This window comes from Poecilia mexicana, unplaced genomic scaffold, assembly GCF_051168715.1.
Source record: "Poecilia mexicana isolate PSO_F unplaced genomic scaffold, ASM5116871v1 scaffold_8, whole genome shotgun sequence".
Classification (NCBI taxonomy): Eukaryota; Metazoa; Chordata; class Actinopteri; order Cyprinodontiformes; family Poeciliidae; genus Poecilia; species Poecilia mexicana.
This window is the reverse complement of record NW_028263377.1, coordinates 23258511-23269701: the sequence shown is the minus strand read 5'-3', so window position 1 is coordinate 23269701 and position 11191 is coordinate 23258511. Positions and strand designations below refer to the sequence as shown.

Here is an 11191-nt window from a genome sequence, read left to right as displayed (position 1 = left end):
ATGACAACAGTCATGTCAGTCTTATTCAACCCCCTTCAAATAAAGTGTTACTGTTTTCTTTACTGTTTTTTTCTTTCCTTTGGTTTATTATTTTATTTCCTTTTAACTCATGTAAAGCACTTTGAATTGCCTTGTTTCTGAAAATGTGCTATGTAAATAAAATTACCTTACAAATATGAACGTTTTTGATCATTTTAAAGAAAAATCTGCAATAAACTCCAATTATTTACTAGCACAAAAAAGTGCAGGGATTTGTTGATATTGTGTGAATTTCCACAATAATTCTCAAGACACTGGAGGGACTGACTGATATAATTTAGCAGTAAACAGATAAAAATGGCATTGATTTGATTGATAACATATTTAAGCACAGAATGGACCAAAATGCATTTAGTCTAGAATCTCCAGAGCCACATAAAAAGCTGCGGCGGGCCGGATTTGGCCCCCGAGCCTCATGTTTGACACATGTACTCAACAAGCTTCCATCTCTGCTAGAAAAAGAAAATATGAATTGCACTGTGCATTATCACAGCTTCAAACACTTTTATATGTTAAGTTTTTTGTTTGTAATTATTTTAAGGGAATTTAACTCTTAGGTGAACAAATTGCCACTAAAACAAAGTTTCAAGAGTAAAATTTTTCTCCACCCTTACAATGTCTGACACATCCCACCTCTTCTACGATGTCTTAATATCACAAGCATAATATTTAATTAATTCACAGATGAAATGCATTGAATTTCCTGTAGAGCTTTCAGTCATTTAATCTGTTCAAAATATACAAACTATAACTGACTCAAATGAACTAATCTGCAGTATTTTTAAAATAAAGTACCTTTGCTCAAGTAAAATGTGAATATGTTTGTTTATTTGTACTTTTACTGAAGCACAGAGCTCAATACTTTCTCCACCGCTGATTTTGCCCCCATTCTGTATAAAAAGTACTGCTGGACAACAGCGCCATCTTGTGGACAAACGACACATTTTAAAAGACAGTTCTGGAACAGCTGAAGATCCAACTGCACTGAAAAGCTCCTGGTTTTTCCACCAGATATTGATTCTGAACTCTTCCTGAGTTAAAACATTAGTTTTGTTGTTTCTAAATGAATATAAACTTGTTTTCTTTGCGTTATTTGATGTTTGAAAGCATTTTTCTTGTGTTATTTTGATCATTTCTCATTTTCTGCAAATAAATGCTAAATCTTTTTCTAGTTCATAGAATAAAAGAACAAGTTAATTTTACTAAAACACACATATAACGAGTAAAATCAGAGAAACTGATCATTTTTAGTGGTCTCTTTTTTCCAGAGCTGTATATGGATGTGGTATATTTCCATGGAGTGAATTATAAGTTTGTGATTAATTTTCCGTTGCACTTTGGTCTCTGAGCTCATGTGTTGCGCTCCAGGTTCCTCTTCACTTCTGCCAGATCCCTGCGGATCTCCTCCAGCAGCTCCAGCCTCGTCAGCTTCCTGTCGATGGATAACAGCAGCTCCTCTCCTCCAGCATCCCTGACGGCCGCGTCCTCCACGGCGTCCTCCGGAGGCTCGGAGGCCTGAAACGAGCCCACGGTTCGCTCCCACACCATCTCAAAGTACGAGTCGATGAAGGACTCCAGCTCCTCCAGGCTGCTGTGGCCCCACTGGTCGATCAGAGCCTGCAGGCCGCCGGACTCGCACATCCTGCAGAGAGCGCGCTCTCTCAGCGCCGGATGGCAGAGAGAACGGACGCTAACGAGGTTTTCCTCTGAGGGAAAGCTGGGCGGACCCTGGTATGAAACCAGAAGCATCGTCTGCTGCCGTGGTGAGAGCGTGAGGCTGTGAGGAGAAGGGAACCTGAGCGGTAACTCTATCGTCGACCAGCTCCGCTTGAGCACAGACAGGAACACCAAGCTGCTGCGCTGCGGAAACACAAACCCAGACTGACTTCTCGCTCTTCTGGCTGGGAAAGCCACAACCTGCGTTGGGTTTAACTCCTCTGGATGAGACGAGGAAGATCCAGATTCAGCCACTGGAAAATAAAGATCATAAAATGTGACGTGATTTCAGGAGTGCAAAATGAGAAATGAATCTGCTTAGGATCTGTTACATGTTGATTTGGTTTAAATTTACTGCATGTTTTCTTTCTGTGTAAATCATCTGCGTCACTGGATGGTTCAACAAACATTACAGTAACATTTAATTTCCTTCTGGATCATTAAATTATTTTTTTATTTGAATTAATAGAAAACTTTGTCCACTTATTTGTCCACTGTTTTTTTTCAGAATGTCCTCACTGAACCTGTTACATCAACAGCCTGTTATTCTGCAAAGTCTTTGTCCCTGAATCTCCAAAATATGAATTAATTTTATTTCCTCGAGGTGTTATAAAAAGAGATTCTGTTTTTGGAAAAGATTCAAAACCTGAAATCTGTAAAAGTTACATTTTCCTAGTAGGAGATGAGCAACAATGTTGTTCTATAGAAATCCTCAATTCAGTTCAGATTAAGTAAAGTTTTATTTTCTACACGTCTCACAGCTGATTGTACGGCTTTCAGTAAACTCTGTTTTAATTACCTCATATCTTTGATAGCTAAAATATGTTCCTCTTTTTCTTTTTTTTTTAAATCATAAGTCTTTTCCAGACAAAATATCTAAAGCATCTTTACAGACAGTCCTGCCTACATGATTCTGTCTCCCTGCTGGAAACCCAGATAATTGAATATATTGTTTTTCTGTGTGTATAAAGTTTGACTCACAGTCTAGAGACAGTCGGTTTCTTCTGCTCATCTGTTTCCTCAGATTCCTCCTGCGCAGCATCGCATTATTCTGCTGCTCCTCTTCAGAACCGACCCGTCTCCACAGCTGGTCGTCTTTACAAACCCGCCTCTCTGTGGCCAGCATCTCCTCCACCAGCCGGATGAGCTCCCGGACCTGCGCCGCGTCGCCCTGGTTCTTGTTGTCCAGGACGTGGTACCAGTTCCCGCAGCGCTCCACCAGCCTCCTCAGCGGCTCTCCTTCGCTCTCGATGCGTCGCTCCAGGCTCGTGTCTCCCAGCCAGTCGCCGTGGCTGAACAGCACCACGGTTCTGCTCCACAGCTCTCCGGCATCCAGCTGCTCCTCAATGGCTTCCCGGTGGAGAGCCGTGAACGAGGAGCTCACGTTGACGACCAACAGGAAGGCCGAAGGAGTGCTCAGGACCTCTGGGGCTACGGGGAAGCATCCCGGAGTGTCCAGCACAGAGACGGTCTTTCCTTCGATTCTGCACTGGTTTTCACAGCAGGAGGCGGTTTGGCTGTTGGTGGGAAAGTCGTGTCTGTTGAGGATCGTGTTTCCACAGGAGCTCTTCCCTCCTTTCCTGCCACCAACTAGGATCAGCCTCAGCTCTCGCAGAGGGGCCAGATTCTCTGTCAGTTAAAGTTTTGTATTAAATCAAAGCATTTCAACAATGAAGCACTAAATATTTACCAGATGTACCCAAAACTCTGACTTTCATCTCAAAATTCTGACTGGTTTTCAGAACTTTGGCTTCAATATCAAAAATTTGACTTTTTTGCTCAAATTTCTAAATTTAATCTAAAAAAATTTGCTTTTTTCCCAGAATTTTACTTTATTAAAATTCTCATTTTAATCTTACAATTCTAACTTTTTTTCTCAGAATTCTGATTTTAATCTCAAAATTTTTACTTTAATCTAAAAATCCGACTTTTTTCACAAAATTCTCCCTTTTCTCTCAAAATTCTTATTTCAATATCAGAATTTTGACTTTATTCTCAAAATTTTGACTTTTTTACGTTATTTTTTTCCAAGGCAGCTCTTTCAGTCTTGATTTAAAGGAACTCTATGTTTCGGCTGTTTTTCAGTTTTCTGGAAGTTTGTTCCAGTCAGAATTCTGGGATTATTGTCAAAGGAAAAAACAATCTGAAAATAATTGTGTGATTAAAGTCAGAATTTTGAGTTTAGAGTAAAAACGTCTGAATTATTTTATTTGAATCTTCTCTAACTCACCCAGCTCAGACTTTGCCACCAGCCTCTGTTTCTCCTTCCTCCTCCGCCGGTCGTCGGCTCTCTCTGCCTCTTCCTTCATCCACCTCTTCATTTCTTCCAACTCTCTCCTCTCTATTTCGTAATGCCAGCTTCCGTCGCAGCCACACGTCATCGCTTCCTCAATCTTCCCGATCAGTTCTCTCACTTGAAACCCGTCTCCTTTGGTTTTGTTGTTCAGGACGTGGTACCGGTTGGAGCATTTCTCCACGAGCCACCGCAGAGGCTCCCCCTCGCTCTCGATGAACTTCTCGGTGGTGGTGTCGCCCAGCCAGTCCCCGAAGGTGAACAGCAGGATGGTGCGGGCCCAGACCCACTCGCTGATGAGCTCCAGGTGTTCTTGCGCCGCTCTCCTGTGGGTCTCCGTGAAGGCTCGGTCCACTCGGATCACCAGCAGAAAGACGTGAGGCCCCGGAGGACACAGGGACAAGCTGAGCACCATCTCCCTCCGGTCGAAGAGGGAAGTCTCGTTGCAGAAGTAGTTCATCCACCAGCCCGGTGTGTCCACGGCGGTCACCTGTCTGCCAAACACCACAGCGTCTCCAACCCAACACTGAGCAGTTCTGCTGAGTCTTCTGCTGCTTTCTCTGCCCAGGATGGTGTTCAGAGCTGAAGTCTTTCCTGAACCCTTCGCTCCGAGCAGCACAAGGCGGATGGTAGTGACCGGCCTTAACTTCTCTACAAGCACAAAGAGAGCAGAGGGATGACTTTAGACTTCTTTGCCTTAAAGGTTGGGATAGCTCTGTGGGCCCTACTAAACATTAGGTTCTGTCTGTTTTAGGGTCTCTGTCACTTTAAATCCACATAAGCTGCTGCTGGCCACTCAAAGTTCAAACTCGCACGTGAAAATGGCTGCAAATGTGCAATTAAAGACCATACATCTTTGAAAAGCAGAAGTAGAGCCTCCTGCACAACCAACAAGAATGCAACAAGTTGTTTCTGGATTGTACATCAACAAAACGCTTGTCTTTTCCAGCAGCCATTATGCGGTGCGTACACCGGTAAAACCAGACGACCCAACATGCTGGGTTGCTAGGTAACGGGGCAGTGTCTGTGGATTGTGACTCAACAGTTTGGAGGATTTTGAAACGGCTAGTTTTTCAGACACCAAAAACTGGTAGGGTGTTTTATTTTTAACACTCTGATTTTATAGGCAGTTGAGACCCAGATGGAAGTAGAAAAACATAAACAAAATTTTGCTTTATTTGTCCCCTTTAAGTCAGGGTTACAGGAATAGTTAGTCATTTTAAAATATTTGCATTTTTCAAAGCAACTTGACCATAAATGGCTGTTTATTTTGAATATTTGATGAATGTGCAAAAACTGTTATACTCTGCAAAGCTAAACTATAGTTAATAAATGTTCAGTAGAGGACATTTATGCTTCAATTTCAGTTGTGAAAATGTAGCAGTGTCTTTAATTAGACAAACTTATCATTTCACATGTATTTACAGTTTTAGGCTGTAAATACACATCAGATAAATCCATAAATTGTTGGTCATTAAAATCGGCCTCAGGTGCGTTACCACCGACAGCCACTAGGGGCTGAGTAAAACCATTTCTGATTGAAACTACATTAAAAAAAGATATTCCTCTGTTTTACAAAAATGTTAATAAATATTTTTCCACACCTTGGATGATGTGGTTCACTGTTCTGGACGTATTTTGTGTCCATTAGGTTTTAAAACATAAACTCTAACCTTCAAACTTCCTGATGACATCAGTAAAGCTCTTCCCACCGTCACAGTGTAACATTAGGACAACCATGTCCTCCTTCTCTCAGTGTTTTCTTAAAGATTACACAGTGATAAAACGTACAGAATAAACAGTTAAACTTTAAAGATCTTCACAATATAAATTTAATGTAAAAAAAGATAAGAGAGCAATCATGGTTTTGTCTCTAAAAGTCATTTATCAGGTAAATGTAACCCTAACACTGGCTCCTATCGACTTTCTGATCTTGGTTCCCAACCTGCAGGCTACGAATAAACTCATATATTCTTCTGAGCATATAAAAAGAAACAACTTCTGAAGAACTCGGGGTTTGCAGTAATAGAGTTGTGGTGTGGGGTTTTGTTCAGCATATTTACAACATGTCCTCTTCTGCACTCCCAGATTTCTCAGATAAAACATTTACATAATAAACACATTTCTCTGTTTCCCTCAGGTTTGAGGATAAAAGCTGCTTTTTTCCCTGTTCGTGCATGAGGAAGTTTTGTTTTCCATCTTTAAATAGGTTTCATGTGCTGCTGCAGTGAAGATAAGCTGAGGAAACGTCTGAATGGAAAACAGAAAGAAAAGAAGCAGATTCATATCAAGCAGTAAAAAAAAAACACTGCTGTGTTTATTTTGGAGCTGCAGAGGATGAACTGTGACAGAACAAGGCAGGAAATGCACACTGTAAAACATTTCAAATCGGATTAACTTGAACATGAAAGTCCACCTGCTGCCTTGAAAATGCAGTTAAAGTCGACAAGAAAACTGTTTTAGTTTTAAGTCAGGAATTAAAGTTCATGAAGTTGATTTAATAAGAGAAAAGTTGTCTAAACATTGTTTTTCAAGTTCATTAATTTGGAATTGTGTTTTAAGTTAAAGCTGCAATTTAAACCAAATAATTATTTCACAATATGGAAGAAAAAAACTGCCTTCACCCAGTTAAAGAGCCACAGGTCTGATATTTTTACTCACAATAATAGAGTAAAAATAATACAATATTAATATAATATTATTAATTTAATAAATTTATTAAATATATTTAGTATTAAATAAATTGTTAATTTATTTAATAGTAAATAAAAGTATTATCAAATCTAGTAAATTTATTATTTAATAGTTTAAGTTAAATTTAAATTAAATTAATATTATAATAATATACAATATATGATCTGATATTAATATAATATTCGTAATAGAATAAATGTATTATTTAATAAGTTTAAATTAAATTTAATCATTTAAATTATTACTTCAGAAAAATTTTAATTCTTGTTTAAATATCTGATCTGACAGTTTTATTAAACATCACAATAAATTCAGCTCTAAAACATTTATTGTGAACAGAACATAAAAATAAATCAGCGTAACGCACTTCCACCTCAGGAAACGAAAACATGCCGCTAAGCATTCTGGGAAATAGTTCCCACTCCTGTCTTTTTCTTCTTTCGGTTGTTTTTTAAAGTACAAACCTAAGAACTTCTTTCACAAAGTCACACAAACTCTAAAACTCGCTACATTTATTTGACTCAGAGTAGAAGATAAATGCGGCTCAAATGTTTTACAGTGAGCTGCTTGACATTATAAGAAATGTGGATCTGAATTTCAGTGTTTTAAAGCTTTGTGGGACTTTGACTCACCCCTCAGGAGCGATCTTTGCCGTTTCATTCTTAGAAACCTCAGCTGGGCCCTCTCCGCTGCTCCTCTCTCCTCCTCCACAGTTTTCTGCAAAACCTCTTCCTGCACCTCAAACACTCTGCCTCCATTTTCTGCAGTCAGTTTCTGCACCTTCACCAGCAGCTCTGCGACGTCGCCGTCATCGTTCAGGACGACGCTGTGACACCTCCGGCCGCACTTCTCAGCCAGCCAGCGCAGGGCCTCCCCGCCTCTTTCCACACACTCCTCTGCGTGTGTGTGCTGGAACCTGTAAGCGAAGGTGAGGATGACGATGCAGTGACCCCACGCCCCCTCACCCAGCAGGGCCACGTGCTCCTCCACGGCCCTCCGGCGCCTCTCTGAGAACACTGAGCTCGCCTTCACCGTGATCAGAAAGGCGTGAGGGCCCGGAGAGCACAAGGAGACGCTGGTTATGATCTCCCTCTTCACCAGGCTGGAAGTGTCCCGAGCGCCGGAGTCGCACCACCAGCCGGGGGTGTCCACCACCGTGAGCCAGAGCCCGGCCGCCGCTCCCAGCCTCCGAGAGGAAGAAGTCCTCTCCTTGGTTACAAACTCCTCTTTCCCCAGGATCAGGTTCCCCAGGAAGTTCTTCCCACAGTTCCTTCCTCCAAGAAGGACAATCTGTAGCTGTGACGCTCCCAGGGAATCCCCTGGCAAAGCAAAACAGCAAAACCAATCACTGCAAAGTCCTCAAAAAACTGAGAACAAATAGAGAGTAAATACACTTACATTCTGAAAGCTTGCTTTGTGCCATCTCAGACTTGTTACGTTTAAAAACAGTCACACATTTTTATGTTTCATTCGTATTTCCAGGTTCGTCATCTGGAAAGCAAAGTCTGCTACTGAAGGAGTGACAACAAAAGGTTGGGTTTTCGTAGATTTTATGAGTCCGAAGGTCATCTGTAATGAGTAATCAGCTGCACCTCCCAGCTGGTAGACAGAGAAATACGTACCTCAAAGAGGCAAGAAGAGAGAAATGTGTTTTTATTAAAATATTCCTGGACAGTAAAAGACTTTTTCTGTTGGTTTTAAGTGCTACTTATCCATTCTTGTTGGATTCAGCACTGCAAAAACAAAATCTTATTTGTCTGGTTTCTAGTGCAAATATATTAGTACACTAGAAATAAGAAGGAACTAACTTATGCATAACTTTTAAGATATAAAAGCTTATTTTAAGTCAGTAATGTCTTAGTATTGATAAAAGTTATGTTTGCAGATGTTTTCACCTATCAGAAGATATTTTTCCTATTATTATAAGTGAATTGTTCGACCAGTGGAGCTTGTACTCGAGCAGAAGATGTTGGATTTGTCCAAACCACAGTAAATGAAGGTATAGGAACAGATCTAGTTGTTTGTTATCTGAGCGTGAAAGTTGCCATGAACAGGACTGTCTACCTGATTGTGATGAGTTCAGTTGAAACCAGATATGTGCATAGAAAGACCGGGTCTAATATTAAATCACACTGAAGCTTTCTGTTTTATTCAGCTAGTGGAGATTAACAAACTTATTTCTACATGTTAAATGTGACAGTAAAGGAGGATATATCTTTGGAATTATTATCAGCTGCAGTTATCCTTCATTTTCTGTATTTCTACCAGTCTTTGATTAAGAAACCACTGGGAATTTAATCTGACGTTTGGAGTTATTTTCACTTTTAACGTAACAGCTCAGTAAAGAAAAGCTATATTATATTAACACCAACTTTCTCTGGCTCCAAAAAAGGCGTACAGTCACAAGAGCGCATGCTTTCCTCCACAAGATGACATGACTGTTAATCTACACAAAAACAAGGAACCGGATTCGACGTGTTTTTCATTCAGGTCAATGAGTTCAAATTAAATAATAGATGTAAAAATTTCCCTATCAGATGCAATCCTAACTTTCAAGATCAAGAGAGATGGCATGCAATATTTTAATGAAAGATTAGCACTTCCAATAAACGACGACGCTAAACAAAGAGGCGTAGTGACACACACTGATACGCGTGATTGTTATTTTCTTATTTCTGATGCTTTGTGATTACTGCTGCAATCAAATTACCTTTGGATTATCGCCATGACAGCAGGATCCTTGTGACCTGCAGTCCTGACCATCACATGTCTAAACATCCACATCGTTTCTTCTAAAAAAAATAAAAAATCAGCTTCTTGTTTGTGTCATAGAGCTGGAGGAAATACCTTTACATACTCCTGGATTTAAGCACTAATAGTTTGTAATATTTCAAATGTTTTGTCAGCTGTAAGACAAAAACAGTTGTCAAATAAAATAAGTTTTATTAACTTATAAAACAGTGAGATGTAGAAAAAGCTGACATATTATAAACATTAGCTCATATATTGTAGAAATCTCTGGAGTCTATTTCTTCAGATGCAAAATTAATCTAGTGTCAATTATGCAAGTAAAATTCAGAAGTACACTGTGGTAAAACTACTCCTACCCTCAAAGAAGTGAAACTGTTCACATTATGTTAATATTTAATTTAAAGTTAATACATACAAATGTGTTTGTTATGTTTAATTAATTAATTCTAGTAAAGATAACATGATTTTGTCACATATTAATTAAACAAAATAATTTTTTAGTGAATTAGCACACCGATACCTCTCTTGACCAGAAGGGGGCAGTGATGCAACAATGAAACTGCATTGAAGTTAAACAGTTTAAACCGGAATAGCCTGGATGTTCATCCGAAGAAGAAAAAACTTTTTTGTCGTTTTTGTTTTATTTTTTGAAAAAGTTGCTCAAGTAAATGTAACCAGAACTACCGACCTCTGAATATAGATAACAAATGTCCTTATTCTTGTTTGTAGCATGACGTATTAGCATGTATTCATTTAGCTAACATTATCTGCATCATCAGCATTACTCAACTTACTCGGCTTGTTTGGGAAAAACAGGGCAAAGATTTTTGTTTTTTGCTGCCGTGATAATCTCACGCAGCTGTGCATGTCTGCACAGCAACATGTCTCTGTTGTTGCCCCAGGTAAAACATATTTTGGAATAACAAGCATCTTAACTCTTGGAAAAACTTGTTACGACTTGTTAACAACGGATAAACAGATGTAGAGGCTGAGAAAAGAGGGTACGAATTCAGCGAGGGAGGCTCGATTGTATCAAATCGAGATAGGAATAATGGAAATTTGGACTCTCTGAGGTAAAAAATAAAACAAAAACAAAAACCCTTTTTTGTTATGTGATACGAGGAAGTCCAAAACATTTGCCTCATTGTGCAGTTTGTCTCATAAATGCTTTACTGAAGGCCAAAGCTCCAGCATCAACTTGGATAATGTGTCAGTGCTGCAGGAAGGACTGGATGATATGATATGGGGCCTTTCATGGAAACCAGTTTATATTTATTGCTCAGATAAACCCTGTTTATGTTTGCAATAGGACAAGAACTCCTTGGCTGAACTGCCCCTCTCTGCAGCCTTGCAGACATTTGCACCATGCAAAACAGTGCAGAATACTCCCTAACTTGACATGAGAGAGCACAACACACTAGGGCATTTTGAAATTGTTAACAGCTTGAGATAATGTCATACTATATACAGTCTGCTTGCATTCTATAGCACAATGACCCTATTCACACAGCCAGACCAACAACAGGATGCCTTAGATCAATATCATGAGCTACGCACTAGAAGTCAAAAGACCTAATACATTTGAGAATCTTTTGCATGTCTTGAAAATCAATGTTCACACATGCTTTTCACCCAGACTGATAAGCTTTATTCATTTTGCAAAAAGGAAAAGGTAAAACCTTCTGTGTGAACCTCATA

The 11191-nt window shown here is 39.6% G+C and overlaps 1 pseudogene across 1 annotated transcript; it reads right to left on the bottom strand.

Annotated features, from left to right (window-relative positions):
* Positions 1 to 845: 845 nt before the first annotated feature.
* LOC106931619 (GTPase IMAP family member 8-like) lies at positions 846 to 8165 on the bottom strand (annotated as a pseudogene). Its single transcript, XR_015763994.1, has 5 exons — positions 8141 to 8165; positions 7375 to 8061; positions 3986 to 4699; positions 2737 to 3384; positions 846 to 2009 (listed from the first exon to the last, which is right to left on the bottom strand). The product of XR_015763994.1 is annotated as a GTPase IMAP family member 8-like (transcript).
* Between the last annotated feature and the right edge of the window lie 3026 nt (positions 8166 to 11191).